Genomic DNA, 6052 nt, shown 5'->3' with positions numbered 1-6052 from the left:
GAGCTTGGGAAAAATTTTCTCGCTGGAGAACTTCATCTCACAATAATGGTGATTGATCTTGTTGATATTTCTTTTTCCAAAGATTTGGTTTTTCCTCCCCTACTAGTGGTGATAACTTTTCTTTGATAGATATTTTCGGTTTGAGGTCCTAGCAAGGAAAACTCCAACTACCTCTTTTATTAGTGAGATTTGGATTAAAAAGTGGAACAATTACTTCTTCTTCTTTTTTTGTCTTTATTTAAAAAAAAATCAGCGCGCAGTTGTCAGTTTTGCATCAAATTTTTGTGACTTATTTGATTTGTCTCAGTGAGAGGAATCGAAAAAAGTAAAAAAATTTGATCGAAACTCATAATTTTTAAAAAAAAGACAAAGATAAGTAAAAAAAGTTGTCTTATTGACTTAATTTTGTCTTTATTTAAAAAATTATGAGTTTCGATCAAAATTTTTTACATTTCTGATTCCTCTAGTCGAGATGAATTAATAAGTCACAAAAGTTTGACGCAAAACAAACAAATACAAAAAAAATTTAAAGACAAAAAAAAAAATTATTTAATTTTTTAATCCAAACCCATCCACGTTTGACTCATTCAGAAGCAAGAGCCAGGGGGAGAGTCCCCACCCCCATCCATCCTTTTTACCGGTACTATACCCAGAATCATGAGGAATTTCCATCCTAGACAAGGGATTAAGAATTCAAAAAGAAGGAGATTCAGTCTAAAAGACTATCCAACCCACCTAAATTTTTACTAGACAAAGTATGCGCAATCCAATTAGAAAATCGGTAAGCAAACAAAAACATACAACTTTGAAAATCATTGCTCAAAATCTTAACATCATGGATGAAATAAAGCAGATTACGTTTGACCTCATTTATTTTGGGAGTGGTAAAATCTGTACCAGCGAGTACAAATGACTTTTTTGGCCACTTTCGGGTCTCAAAAAAATGATCGGAACCGCTCATTTTGTTTAGATATGATCTTTGCAAAAAATAAGCTCAATCCGATATCGATAAAGGCATTTATAAAACATCCAATTTTGTTACAGAATTCAAGCCTGAATTCTAAAGCAACGTTGGATATTTTGTAAACGCCCTTACCGGTACTGGATTGAGTTTATTTTTTCCAAGAACCATAAACAAAATAAACGGCTCCGATCATTTTTTTGTGACCCAAAACATGCCAAAAAAACATTTGTACACATCTGTACCAGTATCATTTGCCTGAGGGAGAGTCCCCACCCCCATCCATTCTTTTTACTGGAAGCTTTTTCCCCACTCCCCTGACAGCCCCCCATCCCACTTTTTTGTCAAAATATCCGAAATACCCCCAACCCCCACTCTTTAACTAAATTCTACTATTTTTATTTAATTTCTTAATTTTTATCTCATTTATTTAACTCTTTTTTTTTCTTTTTTTTCTTTTTTCTCTTTTATTATTTAATATTATTTATTTAACTAAATTCTTTTTTATTAAATTTCTTAATTCTTTTATCTTATTTATTTAATATTCTTGAATGTAGGGATTAGGGATAGGTGAAATTGGAGATTGAGCATAGGTCGAATGATTGTTGCAAACCCCCGACCCCCGACCCCCTCCCACGTCTCTCTCTCCCTCTTACTCGCGATGTTGCAGTCGGTTGAGCGAACGGTACATTTGAAGTTGATATAAACACAACCCTAGATTCTAAAGTGGATGCTTAATTAAAGAAAATAAGAAGAAAAAAAATATACATAAAGAATATTAAATAAATAAGATAAAAGAATTAAAAATTTTAATTAAAGAAAATAAGAAGAAAAAAAATATACATAAAGAATATTAAATAAATAAGATAAAAGAATTAAGAAATTAAATTAAAAAGGAATTTTGTTAAATAAATAATATTAAATAAATAAAAGAGAAAAAAGTTATAAAGAAAAAAAGATAAATAAATAATTAAATTAATGAATTAAATTAATAAGATAAAAGAATTAAAAAATTAAATAAAAATAGAATTTAGTTAAATGAGGGAATTGGAGGTATTTCGGACATTTTGGAAAAAAGGTGGGAGGGGGGTTGTCAGGGGAGGGGGGAAATGCAATTTGCTTCTCAGAATTCATCACTATCGACGGTAAATTTGTTCCATATAGTCAAATTAAAGGTGGATTTTTATGTATTTTCTCTAAACTTGACAAAATTACAAATAACTACTATTAAAATAATTTTTCGGCGAGCTTGAGGGCCGTGGCCCCTCAATACCTCTGCCCGTGTCCGTGAACACTAAGAAATTATAATAGGCCTAACTTGATTTTGGTGCTTTTTCATTACAACAATATGATGGTTAAAAATTCCATGCTTGGTCTAAATTGATGAATTCACCCACTTACCTCTGCACTGTTTCATTTTATTTCAAGTTATTCAATTCATACCCCGGATTTAAAAACAGTGAGAAATTGATGGCTACCAAGGTCGAGATGGTTCTGCCATGCACTGAAAAAATCATGTTCAAAATGGACCCAATACAGCTAGAAGCCTAGAAACCACATAAAAAAAAGTTAAGATTGGGCCCTTCATTATTGATTGATGTTCATTCTTTGGCCGACATAATGTGGTGGGATGTGACAAAAGACAAGCTTGCATGGGCAAAATTTTCTCACTGGAGAACTTCATCTCACAATAATGGTGTTTGATCTTGTTGATATTTCTTTTTCCAAAGATTTGTGGTTTTTCCTCCCCTACTCGTGGTGATAAGTTTTCTTTGATAGATATTTTCGGCTTGAGGTCTTAGCAAGGAAAACTCCTCCCATAGTAGTGAAAAAGTTACTATGCACAACTCTGTTCGGGCGTGTGGAAATTGTACTAATTGAATCCCATTGAATATATTCATAGCATTTTGACACGTGGGAGGAGATGTCAAATTACACCTAAGCAATTGACATATGGGTTATTTACCCAAAAAAAATTTGACATATGGGTAGGAGACTTGGAGTTAATTGGTTCAAATGTCACTTCATCGATCTCATGCCACATTTGACCTACTTGGTTGGAGATGCTCTAAGGGAGCCTTTGGGCAATACCATTGAGGTAGAAGCTTTCTACAAGTGGAAATTTTGTTGAGCAAAATATTCTCTACCAAAAGGTAAGAGAATACTACTCCGTCCATGATGTCCGTCCCAATTTGTTAGTTCATTTCGGGAGTTCGTGCCTCGTTTAAATTAACTATATCCTTTGATGTATAAATAATCTGATTTAAAATGCCTTGGTTGATATGACTAATTGAAATCCATCAAGTAACATCATTTATATTGCATATAAAAATTTTACCAATTAAAAGATATTATCAATTTTATATTCAGTTAGAATGCAATGAGGGACCAATAAATTGGGACAGAAGGATCATGAGCTTGTTGGAAAGAATAGAATAGAAGATAATAGAATTGTTGAAATGAGCCTTTATATAGAAAGTAACTAGCTACTAAGGCCATCCACAGTGGTATAATCAAAAATGGATAACCAAAAGTTGACACGTCAGCTTTTGATTATTCGTTTAAGAGGTTGCTAAGCTTAACAATGTTGAGGTTTACAATGGTCACTTCTAGTCCATAACCAAAATAAAGAGTCTACTACAATTTCACACAATCGCTCTCTCCCCATCTGTTTTCTGCCATTCACTTCCCTCCATTACGTTTTTTTTGAGCAAAAATATATCGAACATATGGTGTTTTTCCTAGTGTTATCTATCAAAATTATACCGAAACTTTTTTTTTCTTTCTATTTCTATAGCCTATATCACAAATCCACCACTATCTTAATCTTTCAAAAAAAATCAGACGTGTTCTTGAATTTGGAAAAGAATGCAACGTTCTTCTTTTTCTTTTTTTTTTGCAAGGTTCTTCATTTGCTCAACCATAGGGGGAGGAACAAAAAAGGAATAACTATTTTTTAGTCAAAAAAGTCTCTTTTTTACTTCTTTTTTTTTTTGCTGAAAAGTGATTAGTTCTCAAAATACTTGGGTAAAAGTAAAAAAAAAAATACTTTTCTGATTCCTCTAGTCAAGACGAATCAATAACCTATAAAAATTTGGTGCAAAACTAACAAATGGAAAAAAATTCAAATAAAGACAATTTTCAGATTTAAGTTAAGTTTAAATTAAATTCATAAGAATGCAGCCTAAAATAAAAACGGGAAAAAAGAGTGAAATACCTTAATCCGGCAACGATGAGTTAAATTGTAGATGATCGAGAAATATGAGCTTCATTTTTTGAGGAAAAGAAAGAGAAACAATTTGTGGTTGAAGTGAAGAAGATATAGAGCAAGTGAAGAAGAGAAGAAGAAAATACTAGTTGAAATACGCGCGTATATAAATTTTGGAACCAATTAACTTATGTAGTGTGGGGTTCACAAATTTTGATTATTGAAAAAGGTTGCTAGTTTTGATTATCCAAAGCCCAAAATTTGATTATTTCTAAGGATGTTGCTAAGTTTGATTATACCATTGTGAGTCATTTTTTGCACAAATATTGTTAACTTTAGCAACAACTGACTTTTGATTATACCACTGTGGATGGTCTAATAAGAGGTTGGTTCAGTGGTGGAAACTCAAACTTAGTTAGACAAGGCCCGAGTTCGAACTCCTGTAGCTCTATTGGGGCTAAACATGCTCTTAACATTAACCATACGTGGTGAGATTTTAACTTTGGTCCCAACGCAATTGTGGAGGGGTCACTTACAAATAGTGGTGTATGACGGGGCAATAATCTCTAGCGGAGGTGTTGTGTACCATTAATTTATACTCATTTTTTTGGCACCAAAAAATAAAACTAGCTAAATAAAAATGAAGAAGCAAAAATGTAAATAAAAATGAAGAAGCAAAAATGAAGGTGGGGGGAGGTTTCTCTCAATGCTCTTTTTTCCAAACCTCAATATACTAGCTATCCTGTGATCCACATGAACAAAGCAAATGGCTGTCTATCTTCTGTAAGTAATGTCGGGAGTCAAGACCCAATTCTCTCTATTATCCCAATACAACTTTTGAAGCCTTTTGATGAAAGATGGAAAGTTTGAGCTAAAGATTTCAATGGAATCCAAAGGCATTCAATTCGCGGTAAATGACCACAAACACCCCGAAAACAAAGTAAAAAGCACACTCGTAATGGAGCACTTCGGTAATAAAATTTCACATTTCAATTGATGGGAAGAAAGACGCTTGAAAAAAACGGAGATGCTACAATCAAGAAATCAAGAATGCACTCAAAGATATGTAAGGACCAAGATATGCCCGTCGAAGAAAGCGTGGTAAGCAAAAATCAACCAAATTACCCCTTTACAAAAAGACTAGGGCGCTGCTATTCGCAGCCCTCTATTTACTCCCATAGCCCGTTAAAAATTTTCAATTATACTCGACAGTTAGTTACCGAAATTGAGATATATTTTCAGCGTCCAATTACTGAAATATAATATTTTTTTCAACAGATGTTTACCGAAAATGCATGTTCGGCAGTTGTTTACCGAAAGTTGAACATATTTTCGACACGTAGTTACCGAAATATAATCTTGTTTTTAACAGCAATTTACCGAAATGTTATTTATGATTTTCAACAATCATTTACCGAAATTTAGTGGGCTACGGGAGTAAATACAGGGCTGCGAATAGCGGCGCCCAAAGACTATTGAGTGGTAAGGACTATTGAGGAGTTACTCGTTACTAATTACGAAAATGGAAATAACTAGTTTGTAACAATAGGAACGGAGAATTTCAAAAAAGTCCCTGAACTTTCAAGAATTTTGAAAAAAAATTAGACTTTAACTAATGACAAAAAGATACGTGAACTTACCTTAACAATTAGACCCCCTGAGGTAGGACAAAAGTGGGGTTTCTAAATTTTATTTTTATTAATTTAAAATAAGATTTTTACTAGGAATATTATCGATTGGGTTAGAATTAATAACTTTCCGTATTTTGTTTGATTTTGATTTTCAACTTTATTAGGATTCTTGGTCTGCAAGAATTATGATTTTATTTTAATTAATTAGAAATTATCTTTTTTTTAATTCTCCTTGTTTTGGCATGATTTATG

This window comes from Rhododendron vialii, chromosome 2a (assembly GCF_030253575.1).
Source record: "Rhododendron vialii isolate Sample 1 chromosome 2a, ASM3025357v1".
NCBI classification, from domain to species: Eukaryota; Viridiplantae; Streptophyta; class Magnoliopsida; order Ericales; family Ericaceae; genus Rhododendron; species Rhododendron vialii.
The sequence above is the reverse complement of the archived record's forward strand: the minus strand, read 5'-3'. Positions refer to the sequence as shown.